At 37.1% G+C, this 27580-nt stretch overlaps 1 protein-coding gene and 1 long non-coding RNA gene across 5 annotated transcripts in view; one reads left to right on the plus strand and one right to left on the minus strand.

Annotated features, from left to right (window-relative positions):
- Positions 1–27580, minus strand: part of ZDHHC14 (zinc finger DHHC-type palmitoyltransferase 14) — a 122295-nt gene that overhangs the window by 62003 nt on the left and 32712 nt on the right. The window lies entirely within an intron of this gene.
- LOC128140588 (uncharacterized) lies at positions 1161–10423 on the plus strand. The gene is made up of 2 exons (XR_008234785.1): positions 1161–1463; positions 8086–10423. It is a non-coding gene; the product is annotated as an uncharacterized LOC128140588 (long non-coding RNA).

A 27580-nucleotide genomic window follows, 5' to 3' on the forward strand; every position in this document is an offset into this window, starting at 1 on the left:
TTAAGAACCACAGTTACTTTACAGTTAGCTGCTATACAGTAACTAAATATTTTGACTGCTAATGTATAAACAAGACCTGAATGGAAGATGAACAAAGAAGAAATACCCAGTTTTTACACTGTTCCTTAAAAATATATTATTTCAAATTCCCACTTAGTTTTAAATTTTTTTCATATGCAAATTTCACTTTCTACTATTTCATTAAAATTTTCAAGCCTTTTCCCAGTCGAGTTGCTACTGCAATTTTGTTCAGTAATTACCACAAACCCTAAATCTTAATGTAAATTGAACTAGGATTTCAGGTAGGGGAGAATAACGAACACAGGGTATTACTGCTACCCTCTTCAAAAGTGTAATTTACTTCTTCAGTGCAACATCTGTCTCTTTTTGTCAGACTGCCAAAAGCATTTTAAAAAGAAGTGTCACAAGAAGGTGAAGCAAAGCAAAAAAGGTCTTTATTACATCCATTGCAACTGTAAATTTCAAACTTTTTTCTTCTAACATTTTAATTATGCAACCTGTTATCGCCTATATAATACGATTCCAAGCCTCTCTGAAAAAGCATTTCTTTTGCCACTATTTATACAGGCACCTAGTAGATGATTTTGCAAGTGGAATAACATGATCTCTCTCCCTAAGGCAAGCCAGCTGTGAAAATCAGAGCAAAGCTCAGTTACTTCATTGTTCCCAGAATATACTCTAAGGAATTGCAACACAAGACTTGCTCTCCATCTTTCCATTGTCAAACATGTTCTGCTGTCCTCCTCCCAGTTTCAGATGCTGACATGTAAACAATTCTCCCAGACACACTCAACCATGCAAATACTGCTCCAACTGTTGGTCTGCACTTTGGCACTTTTGCACAAACAGGAAACTAGCAGCTAGTTAAATAGAAATGGAAATCTTTTGAATACATAAAACAATTGCACAGAAGCTAAAATAAAACCAGAATTGCAGCAACAAACAAAACACCACTGTGGGACCGCTATCTTACAAAAAAACCCCCAAACAACTGGCTATATAAAACGGCATAACATGCTACATCCTGTATCTCCATAGCGCACCATCTCCAAATGTAAATTGGTGATGTGTAACCTGTTTCACTGAGTCCTTCAAGCACCAATATCACGAGCCCCACCATTTGCCCTAGTGTTTTGTCTTTAACCAGGTTTGCTGCTGCCTTTGGCCAGTCCCTCCCCAGTTCCACAGGCTCTCTCCTGGCTGGACTCTGATCACCAGGGAACAGAGGCTGCCCAGGCTCTTCTGCCAGCTCCAAATGCACATGCTCCTGGTGCTACAGGACCAGAGGGGAGCTGCAGCCTTTACAACACCCCACCAGTGTCCTGATTTATCTGAGGATATTGGCAACTGAACTTGAAGAGAAGCTGCTACCCTGGACTAATCAGCAGATTTGCACACAGCAACAGGAACAGACCCTAATCAGGAGGAAGATACAGCATTTGGTAATTCTGCAGCCTTTGCTCTTTTCTTCTAGCCTGTCCTCTGATTAAGTCCATTCTCTATGGAAAAGCTTGCCTTTCAGGTTTGCAGAACATACTACATTCAAAGAGATCAGCTACATGTAACTATAAGAAGTGTGCTGGTTATGTTACTTCAAATAGTTGCATTAAATGAAACGATAAGTGTCCAGCATGTTCCTCCTCCTTTCTTTCTCTGCCCTTACAAACATGACAACAAAGTTCAGGAGATATCAAGTATGTGCTTCATTTTTCAATAGCTTTCTTATGTAAAGGTGCAATGTAGCAGGAATTTATAGCATTTTCTGCCTACATGTGTTCAGAAAGGAGACACCTTGGTGCATCTTGCTCCTAGTTATAAACATTAAGTTAATGCTCATAAAGAATAAGTAAAAAAGCAAAGTGTATGAAAGACACATGCAACACTGCAGCAGAGTAAGTAATTTCTCTTTACAAATAAAACACAGACCAGAAGCACAAGATTCTGTTTCTTCACAGGTATAGAAAAATCCTTTTCATCTCAAAGCATAGGAGACTACTCTGCTTTACAATTAAGTATAGAATTCTTTATTGTCTGAAGGAAAAAAAAGCAAAGAAGAATGGACAGTCAAGCAAGCAATCTTAAATCAAAATACAGCTGTAAATCTAATTTCAGGTCCATTGAACTTTACATTATGAGCTTAAATAACATTATGTGCACTTATTCCTCCAACAGCAATTATTTTGTCCTCTTACACTCCAAAACAAAACTTCATTTTCACATCCATTAAACAATAACATATTACCTAGTGTTTCATTAGCCTGAAGATCAAACCCTCAAAGTTTCACTGGTATGAAGAACACACCAAATAATTTACCATATCACTGTGAATAAGTTCACAAATTGAAGTCCAGAAGTACTGCCAGGGAACTGAACTTCTTGATGAACTGAGTACTCAACTCATGCTTGTTTATTTTTTAAAGACCTTCTTAAAGTAATAAACCAAATTATTCTCACTACTGGACCACTTCCATTCTTTTCTCATATTTGACACTTTGTCAGATACATTTCCATTCTGTCTGTAAAATTAAAGCTTCCCACCAGCAGACAGAAGATTCTAGTAAGATTTTTCTGAAAGGATGAAAAACAAACTGAAGACTACACAGCTTATAAATAACAGACATGATCCTAACCCACAGTCTGTAATCTAGAGAGAAATCCACATTTCAAATGTATGTTAATTAAAATTCTAAACATTGCATTTTGTCCTGGATTGCAAAACAACATTAATATCCTCTATGTCCCAAATACATATTAACCACCTATTAAATTAAGACATGCAGAAAATACTGGGGCTGGAGAGGAATAGAAGCAAATATGCAAGAGTAGAGAGTGCAGTTTTTCTATTCAGAAAACCTACAAACCTCAAAATAGCAAGCAGCATGGCAAATGCCAAGTTGTTAGTGTAACTGCATCCATTTCCCCAAAAGATTTTTAATGCAACTATCTTTGAATTAAAATTCATAGCTATGAATGCATATGAGCCCTGTTATTGGTGTCCAACTCCTCACAGATGCTGAGAAATACTAAGATATGAGCTCTCTGTAATTTTTCAGTCTGTTAGAACAGTGAACAGCCATTAAAATGTAACAGTCCACATCTGCCAGCCACAAGTTCCAGGCTTGTGCTTTAGGCTCATGCAGTGTGCAGAGGGTATTATCAACTCACTGTGAACATCCTCAGGACAGCACAAATCTCCCTCTTTGAATGTGAACACACTCTGCTGTTTCTCAACAGCAGTGATAATTATTCATAGCATCCTAAGCTGTATTTTGACCTGTAACCTAAAAAAATGTAAATGCTTGTTCTGCAAGCCTGTCCTACACTAGGATAAGGTCCCAGAAAAAAACAGCATTTAGGATCATGATTAGCACCGACTGTAATAGGACCTAGGTGCCAATATAAATCTAATCTGTGAGGGAGTTTTATTAATTTATTCTCTATTAACCCCTTCTCTGCCTTTTCTGGAAACATACATATATACACATGAAAAAAATAATTAAAACACCCATAGGAATGAATCCACAATCTGGTGTTCCAAAACTTGTAATATCTAGCTAGATATTAAGAGAAACAAAAGGGAACACCTTATATAATGGAGGCCTATAAACTGAATGATCTGTGTCCTACTGTTAGCTTTTAAGCAGGAGTTTCCTTGAAGCCCAGTCCCTATTGTCACAGTCAAGAACATCAGTGCATGAAGAATAATATTCACAGAAAAGCATGTTAATGACAGCTATATTAAAAACTACAACAGAGCAATAAATGAAACAATTTTAAAATAGAAGAGTCAAAAGTGACAAAAAAATTGTTGAGGTTTTTAAGAAGGAAAGTTGAACAGCAGCAAATACTTTATTATTTTATTTTTACTATTTCTTCACTGACTACTCGATGGTCAAAGCAAAGGATTTAAGTTCTTTCCTTTGTTTTTCCTTACTGTTCTCCTTGAAAATCTGGCACACTGTTCATCAAAAACCTCTCAAGGTGCTTCTCACATGGTACTGAAGAGCTAAATTAAACCTTAAATCTATAAACACAATTTAAAGATTCGTAACTTGAAGGAGTATTTCTACTTCACTAAAGGCTAAAGTGAAAGAGTTCCATGATAAGGAACTCAACAAGTGTAAGTGAAGTGTAAAGAAAGGCCCTGGCAGCATTACTGGCCAGAGGTGACCTATTACAGTCAAACTGGTACAATAAAGTGTCTACATTACCAAAAAAAAAGTATTGAAAATATTCTGAAAATACATGGCTTAAAACCCCCAGTTGTTAATGTGCTACATTGCAACCCTACATTGCAATCATCTCTATTTTGTATATGACATTATACTACTCATGCTAAAATTAGCTAAAACTATGTATTCTTTCAAAACAACAAAGCAACATTCCTTATTTTTTGACCTACTCTGCACTCAGATGCTTGTAGCTTAGCCAACCCTCTGCAGCTGCTTCGACACAATGCCAATGCCTCCACTTCCTCAGCCTTTCTATGCTTAGGAAAGAATCTCTGGAGACCTAAAGAATATTGCACAAACAATACCGTGTCCTCCAACTGTTGCTAAATACAATATCCATCTTTGCTTCTTTTGTCTCTCTTTAAGGACAGTGAACGTGTGCTTTGGACATCATTTTTGGTTGGTGAAATAATATTTTATTTTCTCTCAAAAAGGGGATGGATTAACCTAAGAGAAGCCCGTTACAACAGAGGTCAGAAACAGTTCAGTGGACAGGACAGGACAGGAGACCAGGAATTGGTAAAGTTGTCTTCCTGGAACAGCCAGGAATCTGTTGTGTGACCTTGAGCAAAGGCAATTCACCTCTCCGTTATCCCTCTGCTTTTTTGGAGCGTATACCTATCCAGGACACAAGCACGACAGAAAAATTATGTGCCAAACTCTGTAGGACTATAAAAATCCCCCCCAGTTATTTATTTTTATTGGGGTTTTTTGCTGCCAATAAACACTGATGATGGTCTTGGACTCTACTGTACAAAAACACTGTCTAAGCAGCAAGCAAATCAGCTGGAATCTCTAGGCAATACTGAAATACAAATAATTACTAACAGGATACACAGCTTGGCTTACACAATACAATAGGGAAAAAAAAAAAAAGGAAGATGACAAAATAGTAACTCCATATGTTACTATGCTGATTATTAGTTCTCATTAAAAAAAATACTGCAGTTACAAGAAATTAAGAAAATATACAGAACCAGAAGTGTTCCAGCCTCTCCTAAAGAGACGGGGTGTTTGTCCTTTATAAATTTAAATCTTGTTTTATAAAATGATACCATTCAGGTTTAGACAAGAACTTAACTAGTTTTCAAAAACATTTAATAGGAACCTGATGTTGACAGTTATGTTAGCAATAGTTTCTTGCCAAATATAGTCACCGCATGTCTGTCCAACTTTTTAGACAATAACTTTGAGGAAATTACTTCGAAGTTCTGGGGGGAAAAAAAAGTTTCTTGAGATTACAGCAAAAAGGAGAATTCAGGTAAGTGAATGATATTGAGAAACATGCATGTTCCAAGAAAGTATCGTCATTTTAAAAAAGCCCTAGACTTTCAGAATTACAGTATCTGAGCCTTGAGACAATCAGATATTAACTGTTTGCCACTGTGAAGAGTAACAGTAGTCCGTACAGACCAAAGTAATTTCCTCCACCAACATGCTGAGAGCAAGTAACTTTTTGTTGATGGTGCCAATTGAAGCTCCTCTTCCTCTCAGCCAGTCCAGTCATTTCCACCCCTGCCTTGTGCTGACAAATGTTCCGGGCAACGAGGAGACAGACCAGACTGATGCCCTCCCCAGGAAAAAATGAAGAGCAGAAAATGTGCTAGAGTGAGAAGTGAGATGATTGGTTGTTTTTAAAATTGTTGGTTTTCATTGTTTAGATTTGTCTGTCTCTTATTTCAGACTGTTAATAAATAGTCAATCACCAGACTTCAAATATCTGAAATCATCTTCAGTTAAACTGTAAACACAGCTACAACAGAGAAAAACACCAAAATATTTTTAGGCAAAACCAGACACCTCCATTTAATTTGAGGCATACCATAGGACTGACTCCAGCCTGACAATATAGTAAGTGTATTACATTGTAAGTTACATCTGTAATCCCAGGAGTATTCTACATAAACACTGTACCTGCAAAAAAAAAATCAAACAATCTAATGACAAACTTTAAAGGAAAGCACAGACCTTTCTTGATAATATGAATAGGCATTATCAAGCAATAGTTGCTGCACTTTATAATCAGGATGACTGATTAACGAAACAATCCAAAGCACTTAAAAATACCTAACCCTTTGAATGTTTTACTCTTGAACTCCACAGAATTTTACAGACAAAACTTTTTCAAATAGAAGCCCCAATTCCACTCAGGCTCTTCAAAACATAATTATTCAAGTTAGGTCAGGTCATCTGCAGAGATGTGAACTACATTGATAAAGCAAATTTTACCATTAACATCGTAACAACACAAGGGAAGTCTTGCTTTGCTCCTTACTTTCTTTTGTTGTTGATTTTGTTATATAGAAGTCCTCTGATTCCTAGATAATGAAAAAAATTTTGGTGTTATATGGAAGTTGTTGCTACTTAATATAAAATTAGTTTACTCTGCAATTTTCTCCTGTGTCAAGCAAAAATATTTGCTGCATGATGAGTGTACTGAGTAGAACTGAAACCTTCTTGGGACAGAATGACAGTTAAATTGTTGGAATTGATACATACTCTGCGTATTAGAGTATATTATTATTGCTAATACTTCAATAACTAGACAATTTCTAGGCTTAAGTAAATTATAAAATAATCCTATGATTCCATGGTTAACAATTTCCTACCTTGTCAAACTTCCTTTATTTTTTGCTTTCTTTAAATCTTGAATACAGACATCAGGCATTTTGCACCTTCTATTTGCAAGAAAAGCACACCTCCAAGTCAGTCTCTCTGGCATTTACTATTAGAAATCTTTACTTAAGAAACTGGACAAATCTGTATTTGTTCCCAATGCCTGTATCAGTTGATCAAATCAACTCCAGCAAACACAGAATGAATCACATGATCCTAATTCAAAAGCCGAATGTTCAGTGTCATGTTTAACATGACACAAACACCTCTAAACTGGAAAAGGATTAACACTGCAGCACTGGAGGGGGACTACAAATGGCGTAAGTAGTGAAGCTTACTGATCATCTGAGCTGGGAAGCACCAAAATGCCTTCCCTCAAAACCAACTGTTGGATAATAGCTTTCCTTAGTTCACAGCCCTTTCCTGTGAACAGATCAATCCCCATGGCCAGTGTTCAAAAGTCCTGAGTGCTGCCATTCTACCTCCCATGCATGTCAGTCATGAGACATGGATAGCAGCCGTAACAACAGTGCCTTGCGTTCAGGGTGAAATGCATCTTCTAGAAGACAGCAACAATACAGCTGTCCAGGGAAGCATCCTGATAATCAATTCTTACAAATAAAAATGTAAACTTTTTTTCTTCCTAGTTAGGCAACAAGCCTCTCTCAGCACTTCAGTGCTCCAACACTGCAGACTCCAGCCAGGGGACCATTCCCTTTGCTCAACAGAGGAACAACTACAGAGACTACTACACCTGAGAGGCCCTTTATACAGGAGAATGTTGTAACTCAGCAGTTTTAATGATCTCAATCTGGCAGGAAAGAACTATATCCCAGTGTTATAAACCTATAATGAAGAGAGAAAAATCATTTTGGGGGGTAAGGCATTTTCAATGCAGCACTGAATGCTTCATTTTTGTTCCTTTCAGTACTGCTTCTTTCTCCAACAAAAGCAAATTCTGAGTGACAGAAAAGTACATTTCCCTCTCTGCCCTGCAGCTCACTCCATGACTGTGCAATCAATGGCAAAGTCTGAAATGGGGAGGGGAAGGGGGAAGAAAAAAAAAAAAGGGTGCAGTGAATGATGAATGCCGTACAAAAATGTATGTCCTTGTATGGCCCCAAGCTTCAAAACAAGGAAAGTAAGATCCCTGAAGAAATGCAAACGTTCAAGAGACAGACAATCCTTTGTTACCAAGATTCTTCTTTTCTTTTAGGTATCCCTGGCAACTATCTGCACAAAACCACTACCATTTTACTAAGTGACATGATACTGAGTAAATTGGATCAACACAATGAAAATGACCAGCAAGTGCCATCTTCTTGATAAAGTCTACAAAAATATGCTTCTTAAAAAAAAGTATATTCAGATTATGACTCTCATATGTTATACAGGTGACACTCAGACTAGCTTTGTAAATTATTTCAACTTCAGTAACAATTCTTCTGGAGCTCATTTTTCCCTTGGTCTAACAATGCAGAATGGAAAGACACTGTCAACTGCACTTTGGATTTTAATCAGGCCTCATCCGCGCTCAGAGTTGCATCATCTTAATTAAAGGCAGAATTTTAAGCAAGTTGAAGCGGCTTTATACCCTATAGGTAAATCACACAATCCACTTAGGCTAATTTATGTGTAATTCTGCAGACCAAAGCAAAAATGTCTGAGTGCACCATTAGGTAGAAAATATGGAAACTCCCTGTGTGTACAAGCTTAAACTTAAACCTGTTTTCACATGAAGTCAGTACCCTGGAAGATCTTGAATCCTTGGAATCTCAGAGAGTCATAGCGGAGTTTTGGTTTCCGCACCCAAGCGAAGTTGGGGATACACAAACACAGCAGAGGATTAAAGAATTCTCCAGCTATAAGGACAGCGGAGGGTCTGATATGGATGGGAGCTGTAGTCACTGCAGTAGTTCATGAAAGAACTGAAGCTGAACTGGCTCTTTCAGGAGAGATTAGAGAGCACAACAGACATTTGCACTTGAATATATGAAGCCTGGAAGACACAATGTGAAAAATTAGAAATACTGGTTCAGGACATTAAATTCAGCATGTTAAAAAAGACTACAGAAAAAGATAGTGGAATATCCACATCAAAGCTGAAGAGTAGATGGTATTCAGTAAAGTAAAACACAAGTAAAGCCAGTTGGATACTGAAGTGCATTAGTAACATCTTGCCAATTAGAAATACAGATTCCTTAGATAACGGAGAATTGGCTTTGCTCAGAGTCATTTAGGGAAATGATAGTTTAAAAAGGTTGTATTTACAGTACTACTAAGGGTTTGCAATAATTGGGCTGGGAGATGAACAAACATTAATGGAACAAAAATTTCATCATCTTGGAAAGACTATCTTCACAAATAGACCAAAAAAATCCAACAGTAGCATAGAGACAAAGACTTCTTCAATCAAAAAGCACTGCTCTAGGAAGCAATGCTAATTAAAATCTGGTTTTGGATAGTAGGAAGGACTTCACAGATGAACAGGTCATAGAAAATAAACTGATAATAAAGTGATTCAGCTTTTTAAATACTGAAGTTAGATGAAAGGATAAAACAGTCAGTAAATAGGTATTTCCCCACCCCTTCCCCCCCCGCAACTCAGAAGGACAAAGACAATAGAACTGGAGAACACAAGAACCTGGATCTGAAGGAGGCTTTGTCATTTCTTAAGTCAAAAAGCACAAAAACTATCCAGCTGGGGGTGGGGGCACAGAAAGAAACAGGTGCCCAAAATCCAAAATTAACTGTACAAATAAGCATCTCAAGAAAGTTACCAGGACTGAACAGAAAGTCAACAGAAATGCTGAGGGAAGACATACTGATACAAGACATTTACATCCTGGAAGTCAAGAATTGTTTGCTTAAAAAGAGAACTGCTCAAATAAACATTTGAATTAGGAAATTGGAAAAAAAAAAAGTACAATTTTGTCACTCTTCTTTAACTGGGGGGGTGAGGTGGGGTGGAGGGGGCATAACAACCCCAGACAGGAGAAGTAGTGTGCATTCATGCTATATAGAGATCAAAGATAATGTAAGGTGAGCATCCAAACAGATGTCTTGCCTCTGTTTCCAAGAAACAACAGATCAACAAAAATAGAGGCATGGAAAGAAGGCTAACGAGGCTGAGTGGAGAGACATGCATAGGCCCACATCTTATGTGAAAGAAACCTAGAGAGCATGCCATGCTCCACTGTGGGAATGATAATCCAGAAAACTGAAACAAGAGGCATATTGAAGTAGAAATTAAGTAGAAAGATTTTTTTAATATGGCTATGATATTAGCTATATGTTACCATATAACTAGCAAGCAGCAAATAACTGCATTTGTGAAAACAATTCAGACAAATATAGAACTCTGAATTTGCCGTAAGTACCATAAAAAAAGCTTTAGAATGCATTTTGAAAGAAAGAAGAAATAGAAAGTAAACAAAGATAAACTACAAAGTTTTATTCAATATCTACCTTTGATGAACTGAAAAAAGATGAAGCAAGTGTAGTCCATCTAGTCTATCTGGATTTCAGTAAAAAATTTTGAAGATGGAACTTCAGCTTATCTGAATCTTTTACTTTTCATATTAAATGTTTCCTTTAACACAATTTTATAATAAAGATTCCCCACAGTTGGAAGCAATTTGCCCTAGACAGAGTCTGAGTATTAAACCTCAGAATGGTATTTGTATGACTCTGAAACCAGAAAAAGAAAGCTAACTTGATAGTTTTATCTATCTGATTGAGAAATCCTATTGTATTATTTCAGTCATGGGCTCACCAAATTCTGTACCTGGAATGTCTAACATGTAGCTTTTAAAAAGTGAATCCTATGCCTCAGGAGACACGGAGTATCTTTTAAAAAATGCAGCCCATTTCCCAAAATCTGGAGAAAGAAGATTCTGAAACCATAACTCAGGTTATGACAAACATTGATTGTAACAGAACCAGAACTAAAAAGTAGATATAAACTTACGAAATCATATGCTCCAGCTGCTTTTGGTATATTTCAGTGTCTTGTGTCTGTGTTTGTTTTCAGGTGTGTGTGTAACTGTTTACATCTTTAATCAAGCATAATACCATGGTCATACGCTACTCTGGAAAGAATGGTGTTATTGTCATTCTCTGCTTAACAGAAAAGTGCTACCCACATTTTTTAAATTGCTGAGAGTTCACAAAGTTCAGCTACAGATACAGAGATATCAAAATGTAAATGATGTATTTGAGGAAGTCGGCAGAAGGAATACATCCCTCTTATTTCAAGTAACCCAACCAGCAAAAACAGTGTTTTCCTTCTTTTGCTGAGAGATGGCTGGACCATTCAGCTGACACCTAACAAAAGATGAGCTATTTGTCTTTGAGAGAACCTTTCAGTTAAGAACTTCATAAACATTGAGGGTAAACAGACATCAACAATACCATTAAAGTAACTGTTGGTTTTAAAATTCCTTTATGGAATACAAAGACAGGCCTACAAACTGCAGAAATTCAAAATGCAAGGCTACAAGCAAAGAGGCTCTTGTTTTTATTTCTATCCACAAGATTTTAAATATCCAGATGCTCAGTAACAGCGGCGGATACAGAACAAGGACTTACAGCTGAAACAAAGATTGCCAAATACTCAAAATGGCACTAGCTAGTGTGTAATGCACCCACAACAGCAATGGGACAATGAAAGTCTCATGTCCCACCATTATTCTTTCCACATTTAGTCATCAACTGAGGTGAACTAATGATAATTAAGTAAACATAAAATAAATTACATTGAAGTGACACACATAGTAACTTGGATTCCTTCACCATTAAAACTACCAAAGAAATTCCTGTGCCTTGTCATATCCAGATCTACAGTTCACGTTGTCTAGTTCAAGATCCCATACCCTTTGCAAAGACCTGCACAGTATCCCAAAGCCTTATTCTGCTCAGGCTTGCCAAAAATGTCTACCCCACCTAAATGATACAGGAGCTCACAATAGCAGAACGACCCATTAAAATTAAAAGACAAAGTTTACTTGTTAGAGAAGAACAGAATGAGAATGAGAGAATGAGAATAATCCATTACTTTTGCCAACACAATCATGTTGGATCATAGTTGCTTTTGCAATTTTGACTTTCCATGCATAAGTCAAAAAGCCAATGTAAAGTGCTGACCCTGTATTTGACAGTGCTCCAGTGATTCTTTCTCAAATTAGCACACTTTTAAAAAGCAGATTACTGATCCTAGATTACTGCTACACTAAAGAACCCTAATTCATTAAAAGGACTGTTATGAAGCAAAGTTGATTTAAACAGACATATAAATTAGCATCACTGGAAACAGCTGTTTAAATCCAATTTTATGCAGAAGAAAAAATAGAAACAAAAATATTTTCTCAGATTACTAAGTGATTCATAATACATATGCACAATATAAACCAAGCCATACACAAACCAAAACACACACAATAATAAACCAAGCTATAGACTACAGAAAGTGACAGATCATGCAAATTACCCCTGAACCAACAAATATAAAAGTCAGTATCTGACATATAGTAAATAAAGTGAGGTAGGGAAAGTCTAGACTTGATTACAGTTATTTAGATTTACACTTTTTTGCCAAGAGATAAAAATATATTCTTGATGAACTCCTGAAAACCTGGGAAAAAAACACTTATATTAAATAGTAATCTTTTTAATAATGATTAACTTGTATAAAAATAGTAAAATTCTGTCTGTAAGAAACATTCAATAATAATGTAAAGCTTCAGATTTACATACTTTTAGCCAAAAGAACTATCCTTATCTAAATTGTTTCATTTATAGGAAACCAATACTAATCCCTAGATTAACTGAGGCACATGATTTAAAAAAAAAAAAAAAAAAGATCAACAACCAGGAGCTGAGGCAGAAAATTATGTTAACATTTTGTACTGAAAGCTTCACAAGAAAGGATTTCTGCAGCTTGTTAGAAACTCGTTCAGAGGATTTAGCAGTTACAATAAGCATATTGATAAGGTATTATGCAAAATATGAAGGCTAAGAAGTCCAACTCCAGTAAAAAGAATTTTAAGTCACTGAAATGTGCAGCTGGGAAGATACACGTTTAAAAGGTGAGGTCTAAAATCTGCAGGTCCTTAAAGAAAAAAAAAAGCCCATGGGGCCAGAGGTCAAGGACAGATGCACCTGATCTCTTGAAAGCAGCTTTGGAAGGAGAGACTAGCAATATGGTTTTGAAATAGGCAAAATCAGAACTTGAATGTAGGGTGTATTTGGAAAATGACTGCTCTGTAGTATGAAGAAGCACAGAGATGTACTCAAGTCTGTTACAGACAAAGGTAAGACTCCATGGGATGGGAGGTGTCAGTTGGTGCTGCTCTGCCCACACACCCTGCAGCTGTGCAGTCCCATGGCTTACCCTGCGCCAGCACTCCCTAGGAGCCCATGCAGCTCCCCCACCCAGCAAAGGGTTGGGGAAGGGCACCTTCCGCTGCGTTAGCAAACTGGAGCAAATCAGGGACTAGTCCACGAAGCATCAGAACTGGAGCATGGGAGATAGAAGTACCATACCCACAGCTGTGGGAGTGGATTAGAAAGAAGATCTCTTTATTTTAGTAACAGTAAACTAGTATCAGACTGTCTCAGCTATTAAGAGACTGCTGCATTACTCTTCCAAACCAAGATCTTACATTTCCCCCAAACCTAGTTTGTTTACTATTCTTTCAATACCCATTTTCATATTCAATCTTTGCCAAGGCTTTGCAAGTGGTTTTACAGCCACTCATTTTGATATTCTCTCACTGAGCGTGAAATTCATCCCCAGTAGACAGCCAATACAAAACACAAACAGCATTTAAGGTTTTTTTCCTAGTACTGCATTTGCTTGATGCTGTCTCACTCCTATTTGAAGAAATCCAGCTATAATAGTAGCCACTATTTTAAAGCAGTAAGCCATTAAATATTCATTTCTCCTCAATATTTCATTTTGCTTCCTCAAAACCACTTCAAAATGTTATTTTTACTCATGGTATTGCCAGATACAACTACTAAGAGCTTAGAAAAAGTGTTAATTATAAATAACACTAATTTCACTCTCAACACTACATTACATCATGCTACAACCAAAACAATCAGAAAAGTTGGCAATCACATACCAGATACAGTAACAGCATACACCAAATACAGCACAACACAGTATGTTAACCTAACTATCATCCAACCTTGAAGAACTTCTTAGCTACAGAAGTGTTAAGATCGGTCTTCTATTAAGGTTTCCAAAGGCGATGGCCAAGATTACAGGACTTCCAACTGTGATTAGATACCCGAATTGTGTATAAGAAATGATAAGCATCTTGATTGCTCTCCATAACAGGCCAGCTGCCTTGGCAAAATAGGGAATCAAAACAGATGTTCTGCACTAAAACCCATCCCCTCATGCAAAGCATGAATTAAAACCATCTCTAAACTCTAAAATAGTTGCACATGTAAATCTCACAAGCCCCAAGGAGTTTGCTAGACTTCTTTATGCCTTCTGTGTCTTGTATAAAATTTGTATTTTTCAGAATCAAACATCATACACACATATGTATAGATGTATATGTACACACACACAATTATTCATATGCATACATGTTTATATACACGAGTGTACACACACATATGTACACATACACACACATGTGTTCTGACCCTCACGGTCCCAAGAAACTTTAAAGTGTTTCCAAAGTAACTATATTTGTGGTGGGTTGACCCTGGCTGGATGCCAGGTGCCCACCAAAGCCAAAGCTGCTCTATCACTCCCCACCTCAGCTGGACAGGGGAGAGTAAATATAATGAAAGACTCATGGTGCAAGATAAGGACAGGGAGAGATCAGTCAGCAATTACCGTCATGGGCAAAACAGACTCAACTTGGGGAAGTAAATTTATTACCAATCAAATCAGAGTAGGATAATAAGAAATAAACCCAAATCTTAAAAAAATCTTCCCCCACCCCTCCCTTCTTCCCAGGCTCAACTTCACTCCTGATTTTCTCTACCTCCTCCCCGCAGCAGCACAGGGGGACCCGGAAGGGGGGCTGTGGTCAGTTCATCACACATTGTCTCTGCCACTCCTTCCTCCTCAGGGGGAGGACTCTTCACTCTTCCCTGCTCCAGCGTGGGGTCCCTCCCACAGGAGACAGTCCTTCACGAACTTCTCCAGCATGGGTTCCTCCCACAGGGTGCAGTCCTTCAGGCACAGACTGCTCCAGTGTGGGTCTCCAGCGGGGTCACAAGTCCTGCCAGAAAACCTGGTCCAACGTGGGCTCCTCTCTCCACAGGGCCATGGGTCCTGCCAGGAGCCTGCTCCAGCACGGGCTTCTCACAGGGTCACAGCCTCCTTCGGGCACCCACCTGCTCCGGCGTGGGGTCCTCCCCAGGTTGCAGGTGGATATCTGCTCCACTGTGGACCTCCATGGGCTGCAGGGGGACCCAATACAATAACTAACTATGGAGCAATCCAAAAGCTAATTCAAAGTTTTAGCTCTGAGGAACTAAAAAGAATTTGAGAAATCGGTGGAAGAAAGAAAAGCATTAAAGCAAAGATTTGGTGCTAGCAGTGCCACAGTCAAGCTTCTTTTTTTTTTTTAAACCAACTATGTAGAGCTGACCAAACCCTCTACAAGAGGGAATCTGACAGAAATGCACTGAACAAAATAATATATGAAAAGTCAATATAAAAAACCTTGCAACTTCTGACATTTGTTAGCGGTAAGTCTGAATATCAGTGGGAGTCCTTTCTGACAGAGGGTTGTACAATCCTAACTTCATACTATGCTCCTACTAATCATAATCCAAATGGGCATTCTGAGGAACAAAAAATATATTTGGCCTGAGCATAGCAAAGCTGGAATTCTCTTCTCTCCCAGGACATCTGATAAAGAAAGCTCATTAGAAACATTTCTGAAATTGTTTTCTCTCACCAGAACTAACTATTCCAAATCTGCAGTTGGTTTAAAATGAGCAAGTTTGTGGCATAGTGGCATTGATACAAGTAAGAGGAAGTAAAACTGACAGTGCAACTCCACAAGTCGTAAAAGTCATCTTATTCCTTGGCCTGAAAGAATCCATTAAAAATAAAATGTTCTACCATAATATAAAGTAAGTCCATCTTCAGAAAAGAGTAAGGTGAAATTTAGAATTGAATTATTAAAAAGACCAAATGTATAAAAAGAAATTCTGAAACACATTTCTGCTTTGGAATAGGAGTGATGCATTCCAGAACAAACCTTTTTATTTCTTTCAGTTTTTCAAAATACCACCAGGTTGTGAAGTTTGTTTTTTTTTTTTCTTGGCTAAAAATAAACGTGCTGTGAATCATCAAGAAAACCATTACACAGCACTTCCTGGGCTCTGCTAATTACTTTCAGCCAGAGAACTGCAGTTTTCATCCTTTCTGGAGCCACTTTCAGTAGAGTCAAGGCACGTAAAACATCATTACAATTAAAGCTGCTCTGTATGTATACTTACACAGCATTAACATATGACTGTAAATTCAAACTCCTCTATAAAGCAATTCTCCAGATCAGGCTTTGCTAAATTTGTGCCAATCTTTTACTACAAAGTATCAGATATCAGAAACAAAGCACTATATAGGAAGAACAAAATTGCCAGGCTACACTCTAGATTATGAAAACAGAAAGGGAAAAACTGCAGAGTATCACACAGAAGATGAAACTGGATGCAGACAGATTAAATGGTTGCCAAAACAGGCATAATTTAAAACATTAATGCAACACTAGGTATTATTAAAAAAACCCAAACCCCACACTTTAACCCATATAGAAACATGAAATTTTTCTTCATTGTGATCATTATCTCAAAATGTTTGAAACTAAAATTTTAACTCTTAAAACCACTATCTTTTCTGAAAGCTTCACATTTTTGCATGAACAGCCTCCAATCATGGATGAGAGCATATTTTAAGAACCTTGTTACATGCTCGCTCTTTTCCAACAGTGAAAACAGTGAGGAAAGACCCTAAGATGTTCCTGAATTGCCTCTGCTCTCTGCCTACCTTGTTACATCACCCATCAACAAGGTCTTATCCAAAAAGCTAATTAAAAAAACTGGCAGGAAGAGACCCACACAGTGCTGATCTGGAATTTGTTAAGAGGATTTATTTATGGCAGTGTTGCCTATTGCAATCAAACACTTCCCTAAAAGATTTACATTGGTCTACCGATTATGTAGCAAGTGTTCCTTTATCTGACACTGCGCACACATTACTCTATGGACCTATATGCAACACAGACATAAAAAAAGGAAGGGGGAAAAATACAGGGAATTTTTGCAAGCAGCTTTTTTCTGTAAAGTGAATCTTGTCCACAAACACTTCAACATGAAACCACTTTGGTCCAATTATGCCATATCTTTTTCTATTTTAAAATGTCACATACTTTGCTTTTAAAGAAAAGAAACTAAAGTTATTCCTGTTACTATTCTTTTAGAAAGAACATTTATATTCTTTGCTAGTACCTGCATTAATACTGATCACGGAGATTAGTTAAACTCTTGAGGGAGTGGAGAAAAGACTGAGCAAAAAGGGAATAACATTGATTCCTCATACTAATCTCTTTGAAAGTAGAATTTTCCAAGGGCAGTTCACAGACGTCTCCAATGAGCAGCTGAATTATTTTGCATCTTGATATACTTAATCCAGGAAAAAAAAAAAAATCTCTGAAATCTACTTCCTTTTCTTACCTGCAGTCATAGGATGTTAACAGTTTAAGAGTCAGAACTTGAAAACAAGATACTAGGAAAACCATTTTGACATAGAACGTGCATTTAGGAATAAGGACAATTAGGGGCCATGAGAAAACTGAACAGAGGTAGAAAATATTTGGAGCTACAAAATGGACTTATTTTATATAGTTCAGTCTGCCTACTGAATGGAAAAAAATAACAAACAGCCTGATGAATACCTTGCTACTCTGACGTTTTAGATATGCAGAGCCTTCACAGAGAGCACAGCATGTTACAGCAGCGGCCTCTGTATGAGAGCTCCGTTTTAAGTCTTCCCGACTCAAAAATCTCCTACTGGGAAAAATTTATCTGAGGAACTTAATTAACAGCACGTTTAATATAGAGTCTCTAAAGTATACTGTTGGGTTTCACACAGAGTAGCAAAATCAAAATAAGACAGACATAAGCAGCAAAGGGAATGAACTCTGCTTGTCACACACAAAATACATGCTTATTACCTCCCCCTTTCTTCCCACAGGGTGGAAGGGAGGGGTATGTGAAAACATACAGCTCTGCTGAACAGAACATCCATCACACAGAGCCGATCCACCCCGCCGCAGGATGGTATCAGATACACTATGGGTTCTTTCCTAAACACTCAAGTTTCTTTTTGGATGCCGAAGGGGTTATTTCTGGAATTACGAAAATTTTACAAATCTCTTCCCATGACCTTTCTGACATTCAAACTTTGATGAATAGCTCCCACACTAGATTGCTCATTCTGAGAAGGAAATTTCATGTTCCTTTTCCTTAGTGCCAGATAAATTATGGATTGTCCACAGCAATGATTAAACACAGTTTACAAATACACTGGCATAGCAGGCATTTGTTCTTAATTCAAAAACACCTGACCTTTTTTCTGGCATGACCTTTTTCTTTTAAACCCAACAATGGACCTTGCAAAAATAAACTTTTAAAAGCTGTTCTGTACCATATCTCACTCATGTCATAGGTTCTGCAGGCTATTCCTAGAGTTACACAGTTATGAACAGGAACTAGGCCCAGAGAATATCAAGTTGCAAAATCAAGCACTCCAAAGTCAGCAAATGTCAAAGACATTGCCAGAAACATCGGGCAAAATGCCTGGGAGCCTTAATTTGCCCTTGTCCTGTGTGTAAGCATTATGGTTAAGTTTTTAGTTATAGGATCACATCCTACCTCCCCCCACAACGCTGTTCCCTGATCCAGTTAAAAAGAAGAAACAACACACATTTATTGAGTAACTACTCAATATTTTGTTTTCTTTTCAGCATCTGAAATATAGCCTGAGGCCTTCTATACTGAGCACTACTTAAGTATTTCTATGAAGGCAGACGACTCAGTTTCCTGGTGTGGTATTCCACAAGGCTCATTATTATATCAACTGAGTGTCTTACAAAACACTGTCCTCAAAATACACCCCTAAAATCTATAAAGCATTACCCCAAGACTTGAGATGGAAGAATTGAGGCACGGAAAGGCAAAAAATGTTCAAGATTTGTAGATACCGAACTGAAACATCTAGCAGCATGTTTTCTAGACGAGGTAGCTTTGCATGGTATTTTTATTATATATAAAAGCTGTATTTTATATTTACTTAACACAAAATTACCATGAATTCAATTGCACCTGAGAGCTCATAGCACTTTTGCAAGTCAAATTCCAGGTTCTTAAGTTGAACCAAAAGAAAAATACAAGTAGTGACTACCTACAGAAATTCTGATTTTAAGTGAATCACCCTAGGAAACCTGGGAAAGGTAGGAACACAGTCCAGCTCTCAACACAACACTAAGTTGTACTCTATAATTAAATTCTAAAATAAAGTCAATGATATGGCTAGTAGTCCCAAGCTTCTCAAATATACACTTGGACAAAAAATGTAGGTCACCATACTAAAAATAAGAGGATTACATATGAAGGGCTGAAATTTTGTTATGGAGGGCAGGAGGGGCACATGACATGACCAAAACCAAACCAAACAACACAGAAAACTAGAGTCATGTATACCAAAACATACATTTGGCCAGTGCAATGCTTTTTCAGCACACATACAGTGTGGGAAAAATGATGAGTACTATAGACACATACACCTGAGACATAAAACCTTAATAAATATAAAAATACCGCTTTTGTAGAACATTGTGGAAAAACTTAATCTATAAGAGTTCTAGATATAACTAGCACATGCTGAAAGATAAATACCAAAGTTATTAAAATCTAATGGCAGATGTCTGTGCAATCCAGTCCTGATACTGTTTAACAGAAGCTCTGTGCTGCAAATGGTTTCAGAGGCAAAGGTAATTAATAAAAAGCTGAAAGAATCATGTTAGTATTATTACATTCATTTACAGAATTTTATGAAATGTTTGTACTAGATAAAACTACAATAAAATCTTTTATGTTAATTCCTATCAATCTGTGATTTTTGTACTGTATCCACACACCATATGTAAATGCCAAAGAGTATAGCAGAATTCCCCAAAACAAAAAAATATTAAATGGAATTAAGACCAGGAGTATGGACCTATGTATATACCATGTGTGTATACACGTTTATTATACAGATACAACTGTAAAACATGTTACCAACCCGGGAAGTCAGGATCAATTTTAAATCAATGTCATAATGCAGAAATACTTTTTTTTTTTTCCTTCAAACAAGGAAGTGAAGTAATCATCAGAACAAAACTAGCACAAAAAATAGTGTCTTCTGTAACACTTAATGCCTTTAGATGAAGGGTGGATATCCTTCTAGCAAATGCGCTTTAGCTAAGCATAAACTGCATTGTGGTCAGATAAGTCAAAAGGTTCATTATCAGGAGAACTGGATGAAATATAAAGAAATATAGTATGTAAAGGATGGCAGACTAGATGATTTAATGGTCCCTTCTAGCCACAAACACTATCAAGAACTGTCCCAAAGGAAACCATGCAATAAACACATCATTATAGTCAACTAAATCATGCCCATACCCACTAACCCAAAAGTCCCTCACTATCCTCTTTGCCAGAGGTAAAGACCACCTTTGGAAGCATTACCCACAAGGCAGAATAGCAAAATGAATTCCCTATGCATCCTCCTTTCTTATTCCTTATATTCAAATACAATTTGCTATGTACTTGAACATATTTACCCCTTCATCCTAGTCTCCCTCACACACACTGCTCTTAAAAAAAAAAAAAAAAAAGTTAAATAAATTAAGGATGAGCAGGTTTGAGGTTTTTTAAATTACTTTCTTAATTAGAATATTTTCTGTCAGTAGGCAGCTTAATCTAATAGGCAAACCATGGATAGTTACCAAAACAGTAACTGTCTCTCACAGCTCCTAAACCAAAGTCCAGTTACCGTTAAAGAACAGAACAGCACCTTTGCAGCAAGTAAAGAAAATGGAATTCAAATCTATATAATCATTTTTAAATACATTTATTCTTGATGGTATTCTCTGTGCTACATAGTATTATATCAGTATCTCTCGCAAAAAACCCCCTATACTTCTAAAGAATAAAGTGATCACTTTAAAGAAAAGTTATCATTAGGCCTAAAAAGCATTTAAAGTACTTGTGGCCAGGTTCAGAAATGTATTTAAGGTGTCTCTCTGAAATTCTACTGATTCCAGCAGGAAGCTAGGTATCTAAATATCTCTGTGGACCAGAGTCTACTTGTACACTAATCCCATATAAATCAATTTTATTATGAGAAAGAATATAACAGTTTATTTTTGTTGCTATATAAAAGCAAAGTAGATAACAGTAGTATGATTTAAAAGATTATTTCTTTCAAATAAAAATCGTATTAATACATCAAAACCAGGAGCTTACATATCTGAAGTTACCAGGATAGTCAATTATGCTAAAAATTCGTACAAGCATCCTGTTTAGGCCAAGTGGATGACATGTATTTGCTGAAAACAAACTCACCAATTCCTCTGTCCTCTACAGAACTCAGTACTAAATCCAAGCAGTGGGGAAAAACAACAACAAAGATCTGTATGATACTGCTTAGCTACTACTTAAATCAAATTTTAACTACACGTTATGCATGCAAGTTCAGAGAGGTCTTGTGGTCCCCTCAAACCAAAAATGTGGTAGTTGGAAGGCATGTATCTCAGTCACACATGAAAGCATACGCTGCAGACTGCACAACTCCTGTAAGAGGAAAAGAAAAGAAAAAACAGGTAACAATATAAATTCCAAGAAAACGCTCTGCGCTAGTCAGCTACAATAGTTACTGTCTCCGGTCACAGATCCAACCTTTGCAACTGCCACAGAATTCCTTGGCCAAGCAGGACAGGCAATTACAGAGTTCTCTCACACACTTTCCAATAATTTAGAGTATATACAAAACAACATCCAAAAGCATACATAGATCTTTTTGAGAAAGAGGCAGATATTAACTATTACATATGGCCTACTGCTGAGATTTTAACCAATTGCCTCAAAGTATCTCAGTAATTACTTTTGCTAGTCAAAAAAAAAAAACCAAAAAAAAAACCACACATGATTTTGGGAACAAAGACATGATGAAAAACCAACCATTGCATTTGGCATATCATTTTTATAAGGGGAAAAAAAAAGTCTTTTCAAGACAGTATCACTCTTTCACTTGGATTACATTTCTTTGTTTGCGGTCTGTACTTCTAAGATTTTGTGCACATTCTCTTTCCACTCAGGCCTAAATTGAGGGAGCGTATTTGGGCTCTCAGTTTTCAAAAATACTTTTTAAAGTATCAACTCATTATCTGCTTCCATTTAGAAGAATTCAAGAGAGATAAATTAAGGAAAACATGCAAAAGCACATTAGTTACATGTTACAGTAAATATTACTTGTGCATTTTCACTTCACTTGGAAACATCTGGTACGGTATGCACATGTATACAAAAATCACTCAAAATCCTCTGGTGGCCATTCCACCACACAAAGAAGGTAAAGAAGAACTGAAACAAAGTTCAACCATTTTATTTTCATCTTGGACATTCTACAGGCCAGAGCGCACATGGTCATGCTGTCCATCTACTCTTCCAGCTTCTTTCCGTAACTTCCAAAAGACCAGGACAAACCTTCCACCCAATTCTGACAAAGTATAAAGGAGTAGAAGCTTGTTTGTTCTAATTAAAATCAAAAGGTAGGGGTGAAAAAGAAATTAGTACTCCACTAAAGCAGCAGCTGTTGCCAATAGTTATCTTTTATACTGGAGATACTGTGGGAAGGAGGATAAGAGAGTGTTGGGGGCAGGTATTATATCTGAGGGTTCACCAAAGAACTCGGGGTACGGCATTTTCATGGAGAGGAGATGCAGTTATTTTAAAAGGATTTTTTAGATGATGCAGAAAAAAAGCTTCACTACTTCTCCCTTATAAAGATCCACTTGTTAAACAAAAATACCTTAAAACACTTGGGTTCTAGAACCAAGAGAAAAATGTGTCTTGGGATAAGTAGCAAAATTAAGTCTAGTTTGCTCCACTGCCTTCTTGACAGCATAACTGTTTCTCATATGCAAACCCTAGTTTTTCACAGTTTCTTTCCCCTACAACTAAAGGGCATCAAAAGGTTACAAACTTAACCTCTTTAAACACCGGTTTATATCTTCAGCAGTCAATGCAAATTTTACAATGCTTTATCTTCTATAAGCAATGAGGAAACTGGAACCAAAGTCAAAACTGTATTGTAACTCTCAATAGTTATATGTTTTCATCTGTACATTTTAATACTAAAAAGCAGAAAGATCTTAAAAAGCTACCTTGAGGATTATTTAATGTTGGTATCTATATTCATTCTTTAGTCAGCAGGGGAACCGTGTGCCTGGTTAAGTGTCGTGGTTTAACCCCAGCCAGCAACTAAACACCACGCAGCCGCTCACTCACTCCCCCCCCACTCAGTGGGATGGGGGAGAAAATCGGGAAAAGAAGCAAAACCCGTGGGTTGAGATAAGAACGGTTTAATAGAACAGAAAAGAAGAAACTAATAATGATAATGATAACACTAATAAAATGACAACAGCAATAATGAAAGGATTGGAATGTACAAATGATGCGCAGTGCAATTGCTCACCACCCGCCGACTGACACCCAGCCAGTCCCCGAGCGGTGAATCCCTGCCCCCCCCACTTCCCCGTTCCTATACTGGATGGGACGTCACATGGTATGGAATACACCGTTGGCCAGTTTGGGTCAGGTGCCCTGGCTGTGTCCTGTGCCAACTTCTTGTGCCCCTCCAGCTTTCTCACTGGCTGGGCATGAGAAGCTGAAAAATCCTTGACATTAGTCTAAACACTACTGAGCAACAACTGAAAACATCAGTGTTATCAACATTCTTCACATACTGAACTCAAAACATAGCACTGTACCAGCTACTAGGAAGACAGTTAACTCTGTCCCAGCTGAAACCAGGACATTAAGTCACTACCATCATGTTGAAAAGCAGCAAAGATTGTTTCCATGCTTAAGCTAGAACTCACAAGTACTATTTACAAAAACACATTAATGTTTTTGTTCATTTCATTGAACAGTCAGCCAAAAGGTACAGTTTATGAAAGAGAGAGGGGAAAAAAAATAGATCCTAATTTGTCTAGTTACCTTCTTTTAATCTCAAAAGGGAAAAACATAATAGAAAATGCTGTCAATTCCAGTAAGAAAGCCATCAATTTTTAAATCGCTAGCAATATCACCAGAACTGCGTTTTTCTTCTGGCTACTGCAAATCTTTCAAACATTATGTTTGTTATATCCTGCAACTGGTCTGTCTTGTTAACAAAACTGAAAGAGTAAGTGTAACTTAGAGAATAGCTTACTGTCTGAACAATCAACACAGCTCTCAAAAATGAGGTTAAACTGTATCTCCAGGCAGCTGTCAATAAAGAAGGCAGGGCACATACTCCTATCCCCAAATGGCATGAATATTTAAACTCTCCAAGTTTAAACCACAAAATACATCATACTTCCTATTTAAATTGCATACTTACAAAGCATTAGGTGGCCACCATTGCATTTGTTTGGATTTTACCATTCTAAGTTAGACAGGATCTTAATGAAAAAGGAACTGCTTCATGTAGGCAAACATGCTTATACAGAAAAATGCATTTCCAGTATTTGTATTAAATGAACTCTGAAAATTAATATAATCCATGTAGACCATCCCTTAACTAATAAGACTTTGTCTAATCTCTTCTACAAATAATTCCATTAAAAATATACAGTAATTAACATTATTCCTTTCAATAGGCCAAAGACAAAAGTTATCATCTTTGCTTAAAAAAAAAAATAAACAAACCCAAACCCAACACCCCACCCCAAAAAATCCCCAGCAAAACAAAACAAAAAAAAAACACCACCAAAAGAAAACACCTTCTTGGAAGAAATGCTTCTTCAGAGTATACTTTATGAGTAATGAAAATGCATATTGACAGGTAAGAAAAGAAGAGTTGATTAAATACATAAAGGTAAAATAAATCTGTTTATTGTGAAATTTAGGAAATAAGATTATATTTTCTGCTGCATTTCTGTTAAGTCTGATTTAACATAATTCCTTGCACTGGAAGGAGGGAGGAAACCAATTTTAATAACAAGGCTAAATTTATGAAATAAAAAACTGTGCCAAACCAGGCCACTCTTCACTTACTCTGTAGAAATGACTGACACACCCCCAAAAATAATTTGGAGTAATTCTTACTTTGACAGGAGTTGTTCACATTTCTGCTGACTGTAACAAAGAAAAACATTTGCTTTCCCATGTAAGCAACTATCCAAAAGCAGATTTTAATAATTACGGTATCCAGAAGAACCCCTGGATTTGGACTCCTGCTCCCTGAAAAACAGCACTAATGCTTGCTCTGTTTACAAAAACTGAAAAAATTACAACTCTTCCACAAAATTGCTTTACCCACTTCTCAATCTTTAACTAAACTTGCTTTAATGTCCTTCAGTCTCCTGACTATGCACTACTGATTAAGTCAGGACTGGACTCCACAACCAGACATCAGGTTCTACAGACAGCAGTTAAATAAAATAGCCCAAAATTAGTTTTCTTTCATGTTCAAAGGTAAGCTTTACACCCTTACAGTCAAACTCTCAAAAAATACAGTATCATCTACAAACATTTCTACAAATATATAGAATGTCTTCTATGAAGGTATTTCCTGTATACCTTTCCATGAGTTTACAGAAAGCATTTTACAAACCCTTCTTCCTCTGTAAATGTCTAAATCCCAGGGGGCTTCTGGCAGGCCACCGGAAGTAAACCACTGTGCAAACAGCAAGACAGCTAGGGGCTATATGTACAAAGCGCTCACACAACTGAGTATTTGTCCCTGCATATACATAAGACCAAAACCTCCTGCTGTTACTGACATCACAGATGAGAAAAGGCAAGTTGGAGAAGCACATTTGTGACATTGGATGTCCAGTGGCCATCACACAATGCCAACAAGCCAAAAATCTGTAGGAAGTAGATTTACTGCTACTACTGATCAAAGAGAAAGTGGGAAAAGGAGACAGTGCTTTGTTTTGGTCACGCTAAGCCTGAGTTGACAGTTAGATATTCGTAAGAAAATGTCAGAGAAAGAGGCTGAGACATCAGTTTAGGCACCAGAGGTCAAGATTTGCACAGGCAGATGTATCTGAATTGCCAACACAAAGATGACAGTGGGCTTTAGGTTACTCTGTGTCTTCCATGACTATATTTACATCTAGTTGTCTCTAACTCATGGTTGTTCTGTCCAGGTTTAGAAAGGAATTGTTCTTGTAGTCATTGTCTGTCCCTCCAGCCCCCACCCCTTTATCTTTGGATAATCTCATCCATAAACAAAAATTGAAAACAGTGTGGATAGCAACATTAAAAGCTGCTGACAAGGTAGACAAAACAGTTCTGCGAGATTTTTTTTTTTTTTTTTTTTGGTGGCCTCTTCCTAGAAACTTTTTAAAAGAGGCATGGTGGAAATGGAAGAATAATTCCATGTATGGTGCTTATGTTGTAAATAGTTTGCATCAAAATATATTTTCCACTATTTTCCACTGGCAAGGGAGTTAGACACTAGGACATTTGCAAAGGAGATTTTATGGCCAATTTAATATGATCCTCATTATCTGCTAGAAAGTAAGACCGAGATCTACTTAAATAATATCCATACAATATAACCTTGCTCAGCTAGCCAAGATCCAAAGTACAAGATCTCCTCAAACCCCAACTATAACACATACAAGACATGATAACAATCCATATTGCAAAAGACAGCAAAGTTTGATTCAGATTTACAGAATACTCTGCAGGTGTCCATTCTGTTTCATTTCAAAGTCTTCCAGATCACTCTTAAATGCATAGAAGAAAACAGAGTTATACAAGAGAAATCCTTGAGTTGAACTGTCTGGCACTTCGCTGCATGAAATGGGCAGCAAATTAGTAGACAACAAACCCCAAAGAAAAACCTGGAAGAAAGTTTTACTTTGTGCTTGCATTCATTAACTTGGGAAAAGCAGGGAAAGAAAATCCATGGCCTCTGCAGCAGCATTTTTACTAAGTTAGAAAAATGATCAGAAGTATTTTAATATGCACTTTTCAGATACTGAGAGAGGACTACATTACAGATTAATATCAGAAAAAAGTTTTGCATCAAAAAAAAAAATCTTTGGTAACATACAGAAGTGTAGAATAATGCAACACATTTAAAGTTAGAAAAGATGCACATAAGATTGCAAAAGAAGGCAAGAATAGGCAGCATGGGATGAACTAATAAACTTCCTCAACAAAAAGTCCATGTTTCTGCCTTGAATATGCCTGCAATTACTCAGTGTAAACCTAATCAAAAACTTAAAAGTTGCAATGATAAAATATAAAAAAACCAACCACCACATATTGTCAGTTTCATAACCGTCTGTCTGATATCAAAGGAGTTATTAGTTCTCTTTTTGCAAAACTCTATGACTGGTAATACTCATGGAAATATTTTATATTTTTCAATGGGAATGAAACTGGCTATTATTCAAGTG

This window comes from Harpia harpyja, chromosome 4 (genome assembly GCF_026419915.1).
Source record: "Harpia harpyja isolate bHarHar1 chromosome 4, bHarHar1 primary haplotype, whole genome shotgun sequence".
NCBI lineage: Eukaryota > Metazoa > Chordata > Aves > Accipitriformes > Accipitridae > Harpia > Harpia harpyja.